Genomic DNA, 16,478 nt, shown 5'->3' on the forward strand with positions numbered 1-16,478 from the left:
AAGTGTCCTCTGAAGAAATGGTGAGATATCTCTCAATCCTAAACTAGAGTTGAAAACTGAAGTTTCCTGCCTCCCTCCCCCCGCCCCAAGTTTATCTGAGGGACTGAGAATCCCCTCTCCATATTATAATTATGGTAAATAGAACGTATCTCCTCAACAAGATGGCTATTGTCCCTGTAAAATATGTTGGATTTCTGTATGGTATATTAGAGAAAGTGGCTGACATTCTCCGCAGCTTCTGACAATGGAAGAGGGCTGTGGGTCCACCTTCAGCATCTCTATGCTGAAGGCTTGATTGAGCAGCAGACCAGACACTAAGCGGGTGGGGATGGAGAGGGGAGTGATTTTTGCCTCCCTCCCTCTCCACTTGTGTCAATAAACCCCTGCTAACTTGACAAAGAGACACCTTTGAACATGGTGATTCTCTTTACTTAGCAGGGGGAGAGTAACTGGCCCTATCCACCCCCAGCACAGTACCTCCAGTGACTGTTGCTGGTGTCTGTTTTGTGTTTCTTTTTAGATTGTGAGCCCTTTGGGGACAGGGATCCATCTTATTTATTTGTTATTTCTCTTTGTAAACCTCCCTGAGCCATTTTTGGAAGGGCGCTATAGAAATGGAATAAATAAATAAATAAATAAATAAATAAATAAATAAATAAATCAGCCTTTATTAGTCAGAAACCAGCATAAAATTACATGTTAAACGAGGGTGATACTAAAAGGACTAAAAGAGAATACAAGTTAAAAGTTACATGTTAAAAAATACAGGAGGATAAAGGTGATCACAAATACGATGACAGATATTGCGAAAAGGCTAAAATTAAAGATAACTGCAATTTTAAAAGAGACATACTAAAATAGATAAAAATTACATATATGCACATTAATACTAATACTAAAACTGCTAAAAATAAAACATTACTATCTATATACTTATTTCTTTTAGACAGGCCATGCGTGGCGATGTGGTAGGAAGGAGGCGATTGGCTGAGTTTGCAAGCAGAAGCACCTGATTGGGCAGTGGGGATTCCATATGCAGATAGGGAGAAGGAGCCTGTAAGAGCAGAAGCACCATGGTGATTGGGCAGTGGGGATTCCATATGCAGATAAGGAGGAGGGGTCTGTGATGGTTAAGGTCAGTTGGAATGCAGCTGTTACTGGTCGGAAGATGTTCTGGATATAAAAGGATAGCAGGCAGGAGTCTGCAAAAAGACAGGTCCTGAGGGAGGAAAGAGCCCCTTCAGGAGAAGGAGGATGCCGTTGTGTAAATGAACAAAATCTGTTAACTCAGGGAGGGAGGAAGAAAAAACAGGAAGGGAGGGGGAATAAAGTGGAGAAGAGCGAGTGGAGGAGAGAGAAAGAAAAAGAAGGGAGGGGGGAGAGAGACAGAAGGAAGGGCAAGGGACGGGCTTGAGCCTGTCAGCAGCCTGAGGGGAATGAGTGGCCATGGCAGCAAGGAAGGGTCCAGGCAATCACTGCTGCTGTTTGGGGCTACCGAGGTCATTGTCAGAGGGAGGCAGTTAGGCAAGGGACGGGCCTGGGCCTGTCAGCGGCCTGAGGGGAATGAGTGGTCATGGTGGTGGCAGCAGCGAGGAACGGCCTGGTCAACCACTGCTGCTGCTCCTCCTGAAGGGAGGAGCAGAAGCAGTGCTTGAGTGAGGGTGGTGAGGTCTCTGGGGATAGGGGGTTGCAGCTTGGCCAATAGGCAGCAGCAATGCTGCAGCCACGACCAAGAAGCGTGAGGGGGATGGAAGCAACGAGATGGAAGAGGAGCAGGAGTGCAGCTCAGGTGAGGGTGGGGAGATCTCCGAGGTGAGGGAAGCAATCAAGTACTAACACGCAGATGCCCTAGAGCGTGCAAGAGTTCCAGCACTGAAGCAGAGAGAAATAATGGCAGCAGTCAGGATGCAGAGGGGGCTGGCAGGCAAAGCCCCTCCAGCCAGAAGAGGTGGGTGGATGGTGGGGAGAAATAATGGCGGCGGCGAGGAGGTGGGCAGATGGCGGGCAAAGCCCTACCAGACAGAAGGAGGAAGTGGGAGGCAGCGGCGGGATGGCCTGGCCCTGGCCCGCCCAATGGGGAGAGCTGCGGGGGGGGGGAGCAAGCAAGCGAGCTGCAGGGGGGAGAGCGAGCGAGCTGAGGGGAGGGGGAGAGCAAGCGAGCCGTGGGGGGGGAGAGCGAGCTGCGGCAGATGTCACAGGCTCAGTACACAACTGCACAGATGCTCTGTGTGGGATCAGCTAGTTTCTATTATTAAAATGCACAGAAAAGATAAAAGGGGGAGTATAAAATGGTACAATCCAGATTAAAAATGATAAAAAGCAATAAAAAGCAGTATAAGACACTAAGAGTGGAGGCAAGTGCAAGGTCAACCCAAAGTCATCGGGAATCAGATTAAGGTCTCACATCCTATCATCCTCCGACGAATGCTGATCGCAGCCACACAGCATCTGGCAATGCTATATGTGAAGGCAGGCTTCGTGTCAGAGAGCAACCAGAAGCTGTAGAATTGTCTCAAACGTACCGTGAACTTGCTTAACAATGGGAGGATAAGAGAAGCACGAATGTCTCTATAGAATGAGCAGTATAGGAGGACATGCTCAGTCGTTTCGATCTGTCCTGAGCCACAGGGGCATAGTCACTCTGCCAATGAGATCCTTCTGTAACAGCCCTCTAGCGCTGCTGAGGGGAGGCCATGGCAGCAAGTCAAGGTGAATGCCCTTCTGTGGTTTGGGACCTCCAATTGGGTAAGATATGCTGCAGGAGAGGCAGTATATCTAAGTCCCTCACTGATGTAGAATATTGGGACACTACTGAGATCAGTTTGGCGCTCAATGTCTGTAATGCACTGCTTGATGGTTGCTTTTGCCTGATTGTAGCCCATACTGAGCAGAGTCAGTGGGGAGAGGCCCAGGGTAGCTAACTTTGCCTGTCTGAGCCCAACTAGATTGGTAATCATCAAGAAGGGTTAGAGGGGCAAGACCCTCCGCTTGTGTATATACATGTTTCTGAGGGTTGCGTGACTCTAACGTGACCATGAAACAGACACCAGGATGGAGCAGTAGCAGACTTGGAGGTCATTCACACAAGCAAAAACTGTGTTCTGCCCAGGTTTGTTAGCTTGTCCATACATGCTTGTCCTGTCTTTCTTTGGGATTCTGGGTGCAACAAACCTGGGTAGAACACAGTTTTTGATTGTGTGAATGACCTCTTTTCAATTGCTGAGGTCACCAGAGTCAGGGAGCAGGTAAAATCTTTTCGCCCATTGTGTCCCAAGTACATCCCTTCGCTTCTTCCAGTGATGCACTGGGGGATATCATTGCAGTGAGAGCAAAGCCTGTTCGTTATCGCTGAGTCTAAGTAGCCCAGCCTACTCTGAGAGGGATCTTGCAGAGAGTGCAGGGACTGCAGCCTGTGTATGCAGTACACAAAGCCCCCAGCACCCCTGCACTATAAATGCCCTCCTCTCATGCACTACATGCCAGGCATTTTGCTAGTTTCAAATAAGATGAACTGTTTCTCAATTCAATGGTGCAATCAAAAATATGGTTAACTTTTACACTCAAGTAGTCAGGTTTCAAGCGTTTCAGCTTGTTGGCTTAAGGTTACTATAAAATAAGGGTCTATTTGAATGATCACCACCATCTGGAGACTTGCTGCATATATGGCAATTAAGTACTGGGTACGGAGGATTGATAGATCACTAGTAACATGGCATTTGCAATGCTGCACAAGAAACTGATCCTGCTCAGAAGAGCCTCCTTCCCATTCATGAATTCAGGACCATGCTTGGAACCTAACACCTTAATATGTGCAAGGCTGAAGAAGTACAGTCTCAGCATATTTCATCAGGCATTAACTACAAGGAACCAGAGGAGAAAATCAGTTGGCTGGATTCTTTGCAAAGCAGATAGATTATAATAAGATGGTACATCGGCCAAAAAGGAATCATAATGTAAAATAAAGGAAAACTAAAAAGAAAAGAAATAACCTATAGTACATACACTGAGGAGACTGAGACTAGCTATTCCATTTAAGCAATCCTAGCAAAAGGAGAAATGTGCATGCAGGCTCAAATATGCATGCATAGGGTGACACAACAAAACTGTGCCCAAAGTAGGAAAGTTGTTGTTGCACCCAGAACCCCAAAGAAAGTCAGGACAAGCATGTATGGATAAACTAGGGCCACTTTTATTGATAACATAACTGGGCAAGGATCTGCAACAAGCAACAACATGACATCCATAAACTTTCCTGTACTTCTGGTAGTTTCAAAAATGGCTGCCACTGCCACCCCTCTTTATCTCAAAGTTTGACCCTCTGAGGGTCAAATCCCAGGGAAACTCCTTTTGCTCTGGGAAAATACTCAAAAATCCTCCCACATGCAAGCCTACATGTGGAGAGAAAACTGGTAGATTGTTGATCATCTGAGGCATGTGTGCACCAGAATGAGACCCCTTTCCAGCCCCCACCCTTTCCTGAGTAAAAAATCCAATCAGAGAGGCTTGTAAAAGAAAAGAACAAAAAACCCAACAGTTTTATTCAACTGCTACAGACTGCTTCCATCTGAGGCTTTCCCAAGAAAAAATACTCAGTAGGTTACAAGAATACTTCAAGAAGCACCCTAGATGAAGTTGGGCCGACACACTTTAAAAATCAGTCCTTTCATTAGGTGAGTGAGGCAGTTTCCTCAGGCAGCGAAGTATTGGGATGCCAGCAGGGTGACAAAATGTCCCCCCCCCCCCGACTACCATAGGAACAGCTCTACAGGACTGACTGACCCTTGCAAGCTTTGCACAGAGTACCTTTCTTTATATTCCTTGCAAAACTTGCAAGAAGCAGAAGGAGAGAAGAAGAGGCTGTTGGCAGCCCTCTCTTTCTGCTCCCAGGGCCACTTCCAAAGCTTGCAAGGGTCAGTTTTGAAAGGGAGCAGGCTCCCACCAGGGATGTGGGGCAAGGCAGCATTTGGCGCCTCACCTCAGGCACTGTAATACCTCGAGCTGCCCCCTTTCACCTGAAGGGCCACTGCACAACTTCAAAGGCAGCCCTGACAGTGTAGTGATGAGACTGCTGTGCAAATGAGCCCCTGGTGGCGCAGTGGTAAAACTGCTGCCCTGTAACCAGAAGGTTACAAGTTCGATCCTGACCAAGGGGCTCAAGGTTGACTCAGCCTTCCATCCTTCCGAGGTCGGTAAAATGAGTACCCAGAATGTTGGGGGCAATATGCTAAATCATTGTAAACCGCTTAGAGAGCTCCGACTATAGAGCGGTGTATAAATGTAAGTGCTGCTGCTATTGCTTTAAAGCATTTCCGGGCAGCAGCACAGCGCTCCTTTGCATTATGGATGGGACTACTGTGCTGTGGCCCAGAAGCACTTTAAAGACTTTGTGCAAAAGCCCCATTGCTGCACCGTCCAGGCCATCTTTGAAATTGCAGCCCCAGCTGGTTGCTACTATCAACAGGGGACTGTGCAGAATGCAGCCCAGTGCCTCGTATCTTTTGAGCTCTTTAACAAATAGTAAACAATGTTGAAGCTGAAGCTGAAAGATGTTGAAATTAATTAATTGCCTACTTGAAGTTCTCTCTCTCTCTCTCTCTCTCGCTATACACACACACACACACACATTCCATTGTTATAATAGACAGGGAGTAATCAAGGTTACCAGAGAGGCTTTTGGCATAAATAAAATCTTAAAAGGTAGGAGGAAATGGGAAATGGGAGGGGTGACCTAATGGATTAGAACTGTGCTGTAAACTTGATAGGAAGTGGTAAAATAATATAGAGAAGGAAAGGAAGCTTCTGTACGCACACCAAGACACAACCTGCAAGGCATTTGTCAATGGCATAAAGAATAAAATGTCAGTGAAGGGGGAGAGAATACTTAAGAGGAGGTAATTTATTGGTACAACAGGAAGATACTTTTTAAAAATAGCATGGCTGCAATCCAGTCCACAGGTGTACATTCTTTAGTCCTGTTGAAATGGTGTCTCTGCTCAGCTGTGTCAGTGACACATTTCCCAAAAGAGCTAGCTGAACAAATGAACAGTATTGGGGGTTGAGTCACAGTGCCGCCATAACTGAGTATATTTCTAGAACAGCAGCAGGCTTCCAAATCTGCGTTCCCTCAACAAGGAGTTACCTCTGGACTGCCTCTTTGGGGAAGTGATAGGTAAAATCAAGGGAGAAACACATGCCACTGGTTTTCTCCTTTCCCAAGGGCAATTCAGCCCAGTGGCTGAATTTTGCTGGACTGTAAATGCCAGGAATGTTAAAAGATGCAATGATGCCCATCTGCCTGGCTGGATGGTGCTGTCTGATTCCTGGCTTTTTATCTACCACCTTGATCAGGCAGTAACAGCTTTTCCTTTCCTGTAAAGAGTGAACCAGAAGTGAACCCTGTCCTGACTGACAGGCAGTGACCTCTGGGGATCAGCGACTCAGCACACAGTGGCCGGGACCTAAAGGGGCTGGCAACAGGAAGTGATCTTTGGTCTTTGTCCTCAGAAGGAGCTAGGAGGGGTAGGAGAGAGTACGGGCAGAAGGCTTAGTGAAGGACAGCCATGGAGCTTTGGCTGCCTCATGGTCAAAAGCTAGCCTGAAGAATTCTCCCATGGAAGGACATCTGCAGAGAGGATTGCAGGAAGCTTGAATTATCTCCTGGAGTTTGGGGTGAGTGTCAAGGGGGAAGGAAGCCAGGGCTTTGGGGCTTCTGAAGGGTCTAGTGAGGGAACAGTTTGTTAGTTAGAGCACATTAGATTTATTTCCTTATGTGCTATGCAAATCCTTACAACTGGTTTATTGTGTTTTTATTTGTAATGTAACAAATCAAGGCAAACTGAGCCAATGCCCATTTCCAACTAGGGCATTTTAAAAGCCTCTGTAAACTCTTGAGGGGACTTTATTTTCTTTCATATATGTTCCATGCAACTGGGTAACCACGATTTTTAAAGTGTGCTGTCCCAATATCATCTGAGGGTGCTTTTTGAAGTATTATTGTAGTTGCCAAGTGTTCCTTTTAACTGTAGCGTAAAGCTGAGAGAGCCCCAGACTGAAGCAATCTGTAGTATTTTGAATATTTTTTTTCTCTTTTTGTTCTTTGTATTTTACCTGCCTCTGAGTGGATTTTTAACTCGGGGTTTTACTCTGGTGCAACCATGCTTCAATGTTAATTGCTCAGCAACCTACCAAGTTTTCTCATCATGTGTAGGCTGCACATAGAAGGTGTTTTTGTAATTTTCCATTGGTAAATGAGAAGGAGAGTTCCCTGGAATTTCGCCCACAGCAGTGAGGAATAAACTCTGTTAAAAAGTGGGTGTGGTGGCAGCAATTACCCAAGGAGCAATTTAAGTTTTAAAGGAACAGCCTTTGTTGAGCAAACATGGAGGGAATGATGCAGCATTTTGCTTTTCCCCATGTGGGCTTGCTTTGAGACAAAGACTGGGCTTAAATCTGCTATTTGCTAAACACCTTGAAAACATATCTAGTAATTCTAAACTGGAAGGAGAACATTATATAATGTCATGTTATTTTATTAACTGTCAATATATTACATGCCTTTTGATTGGCCATTTGGCACCCCTATCCAGTTTGTTCCTGGGGCAAATGTTCCTATTACCCGCTCCCCAGTTACACTACCATTCAACCAAATAGCAAAACACGATTTTGTTTTTTACTGGAGCACTCAGAAAAACTATATTAACAAGAAGCAGAATGACAATGGGGTATTATATTCAGCGGAGGTTTCTTTCCCTCCCATCAAAATTCAATCACTTTGCACTACTTTAGGCTGCAAAAATACAGCTGTTACTTCCTATGATGGACTTTCAAGACCTGTCACCTTCTCTGTTTGTTTGTTCAGGATGCTAATAAATGCTGTGCTTTCCCATCATCCTGCTGCTTTCTGCCCTGCTGACTACTGATTGTAAAAGCTTTGTTCCAATCTCCCCTGTTATTGAAAAACCTACACAGGTTGCTTGGAAAGTGGGGCATTCCTTTTCTTCATTAAAAAGTGCAATGTGCAGTTTGAATGAGAAGTCAGCAAGCAACAACTGTCCCCTCTGGCAAGAAGAGTTCCTCAAATGCACCTCCACAGGGAATGGAGCATCTATGACCTTCATCCACATCCAACACTGCTTTGGTGGCAACTCTGGATGTCAAGTGATCAGAAGCACACATTAATGCAAGGAACTGCATAGGGTGCCTCTTTGTTAATAGATTGTTCAGCTTTAATTGGAATCCCAGTCAAGTGAACATGCCCAGGATAAACATCAGAGCATCTTTATCTTTCTCTGCAACTCTGCTTAGTGGAAAATATATTATACAGTTTTTATATCTAAAGAATGAAAGTGGGGGTGGGGGGGACTCCAGGAACATTCAGTTCCTCTTATACCTCTAGGCTTTCACTTGACCCTGCTCAAAATAGTTCAGATTTGGTCAACACCGTAGATGTATTTGTGTGTGTGTGTGTATTCACTATCTATATCTATATCTATATCTATAATCATTAGCCAGTAACATCAGGATTTTCTTGTGCTTTTATACAAAAGCATACACATGCACCACTACAAAAGAGATAACAATACACAAGGCTGTGCATTAGTAATATTATAGAGGGTGGGGGGCTAGACCCACTCTCAGTGAATCTTAAAACATGTTTTAAGACAAAGCCATGCTGCCTCTTCTCAGTTCCAGAGTTAATCTCTTTGAATGGAAGTTGTCAAGGCTTTGCAAGAGAAAAAGATAATTGACCAATTCAGATAATCAGAGATCCTGAATTGGAATTACTTCTCTGTCCGTGTAACCATTATAAATAACTCTTCCTTAAAAACTTAATTAATAAGTGCATCCAGTGTGGTATATCGATCTCTCCTTTTCTATTTTACTGGAGTTACTTTCCGCCTTTGGCAAGCTGAGGAGGCTGGGTTGATATGTGAGCCTATTTTCAGGATAGTTCTCAAGCAGTCTGTCTTTTTCACCTTGCCCAAATGAACTGAGGAAAGTCTGTAAATCCAACATGCTCTTGGGTTACAGGGACAATGATACAGATGAATCTCACAGGGCCGAGTGTTTAGCCAAGCCGAGAGCTTCAGTGTGGGTGATATGTGGCAACGCTGACAGGAAATGGAGGCTCATATTTCTCATAGGAAAAGGCTAGCTAATCAACCTCACTGTACCTGCACAGCACTATTATTTAACAATTATTCAGTGCCAGTGATGTGCTCAGAGTTGTACAGACCATGGAGAGAACACAATCAGAACCCACAAAGACCTGATTTACAATAGATGGACAAGATAGGGACAGCGTGACCTGCACATAGGCATACAATGTGTGCCTATGAGGAACAGGGAAAGAGAGAACAGTTTGTGCACTCTGTCATCCCCAGATGGTGAGCAAGGAAGTGAAACTGGCCTGCTGTATGTAAACCAGGTACCAATGTAACCCCAGTGTATGGCCCTTTAAAGTGAGCCAATGTTCTACAACAGGGGAGGAAGACGTCACCAGAGTTGCATGTGCTCATTTATTGCATGTGTTTATTTGTTGGAGGGCTGCTTGAGTTTCACTTTCACTTTGTACTGGTTGATGTTAGAATTATAGGCATTAGCCAGTATCCCAATTAATATTGTGCATGTGCAGCCGAAAGAAGCATTTGTGCCACTTCTGAAGTGTGGATCTTTGTGCACAGGGTGTGGGTATGATTTCTGCCAATCGCCCCTCCCCCAGGAATTACTCGGTCCAGCACACAAATACATCCCTGAGTGCTGCACAACCCTCAGGGACATATTTGCAAGTTGCACAAAGTTCTTCCAGGGGAAGGGGAGAATGGTGAAAATTGCTTTGCCCTCTATGCACATGAGCACCTGTGTTTCAGAAGCAGGAATATATTTGCCTCCTGTGGGTTCCCTACCCGGACCATGTCATCAAGGAACAGCTCATTCAACACATTAACTACCTCCCTGAAAATGCTGCATGCTGTTGATGTGCCAACTGCAAAAGGTTGCTGAGTGTCAGGTAGTTCGAACTGGAGGCCAACTTGTACAGCATGATGGCCAGGTGCTCATGGCATGGCGGGTGAATGTGTCCTGGCGTTGGAGGATCAGCTCCATTTCACTGGCAAGGAAATTCAAGGTCCCTCTAGACATTCTGAAGCTGCCCATGAACTGCTTGTCATCCCACTCTGAGACATCTTCCATGGATTGCCAGGTGTTGTAGTGCCTTGGCAGTACCTCCAGGCCAGTCCTCCTGCAGAAGGTGAGCCAAGGAGAAGAGTGCCCCCACACATCTCTGCACACTCGCTATGGCAGTCCTACAGCATTCAATGAATCCATTGCATCTTATTGATTCAGCGCAGAACCTGGCAGCTTCCTGGAGGGCATCAGCTGCCCCGTGCTCCCCAAAGTTCCAAGAGCCCGCAGTAAGTCCCTCCTCTGCTGAGACCTATGTCTGGATTCCTCCTCCATGCTTTGAAGGGCCTTCTCCATGGTGCTCTACACAGCCACTCTGGTTGCCCTATCTGCCATTGCAAAAATTTTCCTCAGTGCCAGGAAAGGAGGTGGGATTTGGCCGCACACATTCTGGAGCCTTTGCAGTGCCTCTGGTGGGTGCTTCCTTCATTTCATGGGGTTGGGGGCCAACTTGTCCAGTAAAAGGAGCCTTACTGGCAGCTGACCTTTCCATGGTTGTGGGGTGGGTGGTGATGTATTGCCCGTTGCCCACGGCTTGGCATGCTTAAAGGGAAAATGTGCTGGGGCATGCTGGCCTCCTGGGCACACTTGTGCTGTCAGGGTCTGGCCAACTGCCAGGGAAGATCACGGGACAAAATGGAGCTGCTGAAACTGGATATGGCTCAGGAAGTTCGTCTTGACCGGACTTGGCTGCACGCTGTCGACACAGAAGTTGACGAATGTTGCTTTTCAGCAGTGAGTAGAAGGCTGGTGACGTGATTTATAGTGCAAGCCGAGAGCTCCCAGCTGGCAGGAATTCAAGGCTTATCGGCCCTCTGCAAGAGGCGTTTGATTCTCCTAATAGTCTCCAATTGAGCCCTGCGTCTCGTAAGACGCCGCTGTTGTGGAGTCAGCGGGGGGTGGTTGCATAGCTCCTCTTCGGATTGGTCCTTCACGATTTCTGCTGCCTCAGGTTGTTGTACCTGCTCTGAATCATTAGCCACAGCTGTTTCATGAACACTGACAGCCAGGCTCTGCCCCTCAGACACTCCTGCATCGCCTGGAAATTTGACAGCTTCCCCTTCCTCCTCGCTGTCTGAGATCGAGGGCGTGACATGTGCACTTTGTCTCTCCTTTAGGCCTATCTACTATTGCTCTAAGGTGGCTGAGATTCATTCTGCCAGCAGTTTCTGGGAACGGCCACTGAGGCCAGCTTCTTTTTTGCTTCAACTAAAAACAGCTATCTCATCCTTGGGTGTGCAAGAACTCCCTGCCCCCAGGGGAAGGGGTGCACTGATCCCGTTGCTTGCTTTTGGCTGCTGAAGGGGGTGTGGGAGGACATCCCTATGGGTAGACTGCTGTGCACCCACTACCTAGTGCATTGCAGGGAATGCTTGCAACCCAGCACAAGTACAGGCATACAGCAAGTTTCCAGAACCACATGAATGTGCAAGCACCCACTCTGAATGCCAGGGGAGCAAGCAGTGCCTATTGGATGGCGCAAACACCTCCACGTCATGAAGCAAAGCAGGACCCGCACTGCGGGAGGTTGGTGGGGAGTCAGCCAGCGTCCACTCCGATGCCCATGGCCCGCCCCCCCAATTTTGCACAGTATACCTTTACAATTCTGCTGTGCCTGGCATTTGGGTGAAAGCAAACCCTAAGGAGAAGCTCCTTCAGTGGATCTTATCCCCTCAATTTTATAGGGCAGCCGCAACCCCAATCTGATAAGTAGGCCAAAAACAGGTGCAAAGGCTTTACTCAATAAATGAAGGAGGCATTTTAACATGGTCAAATTGCCTTTAGTGACAGGTATAAAGTAATTCCAGAGCTTCTGGTGCCCTTCTATTTCACCTTGTAGCAAGAGTGGTGTTTTGAAAGAAAGCAGCGTGTGCAAACACTAAAACCAAGTGTGGGTTAAATGATTTTTCAACAGTTTTGCGGAACAGAAACTTGGAGCAATTCCCTAGGGAAAGAAACTGCAGTACAGACTCAAAATTTTGCATTAGGAAATAGGGATGTGCCCGAACCAGTTCAGTGCCTCCTTAGGGAAGCGCTGAAGATGCTTGGACACCCGCAACCAAACCAGTTCAATGGGGCAAGGATCGGTTCCTTTTAAAACCAGGTGAGCAGGTCCTTACCTGCTCCCCTGCTTTTCCAGGCGTGGCACTCGCTTTTCAAAAGTAGATTCAAGGGATGCAGTTGGTGCAGTGGGCTGTTCTGCATGTCGACCCATGGTGGGTGGCTGAACGGCTGCACAGACAGGGCTGGTTCAGGATGGCCCAGCCAGTGGACCCATTAAGGGTGGCCTGAGGGGTGTTGCAGACGGGGAGGGGTGACGTCCACCCTGTGCACTCATCAAGTGTGCTTGTGGCAGTGCAGGGGCATTGTGGCTTGGGACGGCCCCAACAACGGACTCATTAAGAGACGCACGTTTTGGGCGGTTTAAAAATATGTTAAACAAACAAACAAACAAACAAACAAATACATAAATAAATAAGGGTTTCTGCAGAGCTTGAAAGCCCGGGGTTTCTTGGGAATGCCCATGGTGTTTGGGAAGGTAGAGTGCCGGCACCAGCAACTGCTCTGGAGAAGGAAAAGGTGGCGCTGGTTGGCAATTCTAGAGATAGATTTGGCCATCCTCTCCAGGAAGGCCATGTATCACTCAAACTTCCTCTTGACCACGGCATCTGAGCACTCCATGACACCAACCACTTCCTGCACTGAATGCTCCGAGGACCTTACCACCTTCTGCATCACGTGCTGGAAGACCCTCCTCCTGCCGTCTCTGCTCCTCATTGTGGTCCTGTTCTCGGAGCAGGGAGCAGGTGGCCTGGCAGGTTTCCACACGCTGGCAGACAGGGTCCCTTACAAGCTGCAAGTGGTCCACCCACCACCTGTTCCTCAGCTGTGCAGCACACTCTGTGTTGGAGAGTGGCCTTCTGGGTGCAGGTGCAGGCTCCTCTTCCTGTGCTGCAGGGTGAGTGGGGAGCTCCTCTGGTGGCTGTGGCTCCTCTGGCTGGTCAAGAACTGATGAGCTTGCAGGGGGGAGCTCGGGGCAGCAATGGAGAAGGCCTGTCCCTGAGTAGGCACCAGACGAGCCGGTGGCAACTGCAGACAAACCTCTCCAGATGATCTCAATGGCTCATACTGAAGAAGGAGTTCTCTTAAATACCCAGGGCCCAAGCTTTTTAGGGATTTATGGGTTATAACCAAAACCTTGTATTTTGCCCAGAAACTTATCAGCCACCAGTGTAGATCTTTTAAGATAGGAGTGATATGGTCTCTCCTTGTTGTGGGTAGTCACCTCCTTGAACTCCTTTTTCAGGTGCTGGAGTCTCTCCTCGCACTGGGCCCTAGTGCATTGGAATCCCCTCTGTCCCATCTGCCGGGAAATCCAACTGAATGTGGCCTTGTTCCCGAACTGGTTGTGCAGTAGTGACTGCACACTATCGGAGGTCCAGAGGTCCACAAACATCCTTGTCTTTGCTTCTGTCCGCAACTTGGCATGGATCTTCTTGCGTCCATCCCCAGCCTAGCTGCTCTTGATGGTGGTGCCAGTGGCACTGCCACTAGTGGATGGTGAGACGGTGGAAGGATGCTGGGATTGCATGGCTGGTGTCAACTTCCAAAGCAGGGGGGTTGAGGAGCAAGCTGTGGTACACGAACCTGTTGTCTTCATGCATGGGAGAAGGTGGATGGATGGGGGCATCTGTTGCGTACATGTCTGGCAGAGACTGTACAGGAGCAGTGTGGTCAGCAACCTCATACACGCACAGTGGTCATAGGGAGCATACATAGGAAACATAGGAAGCAACCTTATACCGACCATTGCTCCATCTAACTCAGTATTGTCTGCACAGACAAACTTCTGCAAGGTTGCAGGCAGGAGTCTCTCTCAGACCTATCTTGGAAATGCCAGTGGTGCGGGGACCAGCCCTCAAGGCCTTTTGAGAGGTATCAATTATACTCTGCCCATGAAAGCTTCAATACAGGCTTCATGTAATACAGGCTATTTTCTGTATTAATACTTGGTGCAGGAGATCGCACCCAGGAGGACACTCAGTATGGACAGTGCTGAAAGATTCATGGAGGGACTTGTGGGGGACACGTCAAGCCATGCAAGGGAACTCAAGGAGGCATGTGAGTAGCACATGTCTGCCCTTTGAAAAAAACTAACATCTGGTTCTGGGCCCGCCCCTACCCCCTCATCCCATACTATCCCTACTGTTAGGTGTTATTAAGTAACCAAAAGGCCATTGTAAGGGTAATGTAAAGCAATGGTCACTTGAAGAATGCCATTGAGCAAACAGAGCCCTCCATCCCCACCAGAGCTTGTCTGTGCCCTTCTCCCAACTCTGCCTTTCTCTGAGGCAGAGGCGTATCTAGGGTGAAGCAGGCATAAAACGTGCCCCGGGTGCCACTTGAAGGGGAGCGCCATTTTTAAAAATGATTTTTTTAAAAAAATGGCCACCAAAAACAAAATGGCTGAGACACATGCTCAAATGGCCTCTGTGAGGCCCTAGGCCATGCCAGGCCTCACAGAGGTCATTTTAGCATGTGTGGTGGCCATTTTGTTTTTGGTGGCCATTTTGTTTTTTTAAAAATTTAAAAAATGTTTTTTAAAAAATTTAAGAAATGTTTTTTAAAAAATTTAAAAAATGGCCACCACACATGCTCAAATGGTCCTTGCCAGGCCTCACAGAGGCCATTTGAGCATGTGTGGCAGCCTCCAAAATGGTCACCACGCCGATCTTTGCAGGCCCAAACAGGCCCGAAAATCAGCACGGGACGGGCTGCAGCGGTGAATTAAGAGGCCGGTGGGGGAGGGGGAACCTTTGCAGACCCCCCCAGCCTTTAGGAAGCCCCCCCCGAAGGGGCTACAGGTTTTTTTTAAAAAAATATAATATAAGTCACTGTACACATATTCAGTTTGGCACTATGTACAGAGAATCAGGGCTTGTGAATACTGTGCTGAAGCTTATGAGCTTATGAGCTAGGATTGTATTCATTTGCTCTTACTTTGATTCTTGTGGTAAATGAGTTAAATGTGATGTCTTAATAATATGGCTATTAATGGTGAGTTTGTCTTTGAATCAGTGTGAAATCCTTAGTATTAGGGCCACTGGGAGTTTCTTGCTGTCTTTCTCTCATTTTAACTGTCTTTCTAGAATATATTCTAGTATATTCCATATACTAGAATATACTAGAATATACTAGAATATATTCCAAGCAGTGACACAGTTTACTCTGCATATTCTTTAATTATTTTCAGAGTATCTGGGAAAAGCCAAATCCTCGATTTATTTTTAAAACTTATGTAACAGTGATGCTACAATGCATAGTAGAGAATTAAACAGGCACTTCTGTTTAGCTTTCCAAGTACACCTCCACATAGTATTTGGGTATTTTATGAGCTCCAGCATACTGAAATTTGTAGTTTCCCAGCATTTTTTGGTCTGGCTACGTCCACTGCTAAATAGTTTTTGAAATATTAAAAGATTAATGAGCTTGACTTGTATTTTTGAGCTGATATTATGGTAAAGTTATCTGAAAGATGGGTGTCAGATGTTTGGACGGGGGCACAATTTCAGTGCTTGCCGTAGGCGCTATTTTCCCTAGATACGCCTCTGCTCCGAGGGAATGGCTGGGGATGGCTATCGGGGGTGGGGTGAGCCAGTAGTCCTTCTATTCCCCCTCCCCCTGGTGGGGCGGTGACTACCAGAGCAAGGCCGGGGCCTGCCATTTGGCCTGGCGTCTCTTCCCAACTGTGAGGTGCACCCGCGCAGTTAAGTCTCTAAACTGCACAGGTGCGCCTCACAGTTGGGAAGACACACCGGGGCACACGGCAGGCCCTGGCGTTGCTCTGGTAGCCACTGCCCCACTAGGGGGTGGGGATAGAAGGACTACTGGCTCACCCCCCACCCCCAACAGCCATCCCCAGCCATTCCCTTGGCCGTGTGGCAGCTGGAATTGAAATTTAAAAAACACAGAGGTTCGCTGCAGGAAGAGGCGAGCAGCGAGCAGTGCGAGGCACAGCGTGGTGGGGTGGCTCTTTCCATCAATTTCTTTTTAAATTCTCTCTCTCTCTCTCTCTCTCTCTCTCTCTCTCGCAAGCCAAACCTACCCATCCTCTTTCCATCTCTTTCTTTTTATTTTTACCTCTCTCTCTCTCTCTCTCTCTCTCTCTCTCTCTCTCTCTCCCCTCAAGCCAGCCACATCCCCTTCTCTCTTTCCCTCCCTCTTTCCCTTTCCCCCTCCCTCTCTCCTTCTCAAGCCAAACCTACCTATCCTCTTTCCATCTCTTTCTTTCTAAT

General features: G+C 47.2%; 1 long non-coding RNA gene across 2 annotated transcripts in view; it reads left to right on the plus strand.

Annotated features, from left to right (window-relative positions):
* Positions 1 to 6,520: 6,520 nt before the first annotated feature.
* Positions 6,521 to 16,478, plus strand: part of LOC128324025 (uncharacterized) — an 80,763-nt gene continuing 70,805 nt past the window's right edge. For both annotated transcript variants that reach the window (XR_008306577.1, XR_008306576.1), the window contains exon 1: positions 6,521 to 6,669. This is a non-coding gene — a long non-coding RNA (uncharacterized LOC128324025). The remainder of the gene's footprint in view (positions 6,670 to 16,478) is intronic.

This window comes from Hemicordylus capensis, chromosome 4, assembly GCF_027244095.1.
Source record: "Hemicordylus capensis ecotype Gifberg chromosome 4, rHemCap1.1.pri, whole genome shotgun sequence".
Classification (NCBI taxonomy): domain Eukaryota; kingdom Metazoa; phylum Chordata; class Lepidosauria; order Squamata; family Cordylidae; genus Hemicordylus; species Hemicordylus capensis.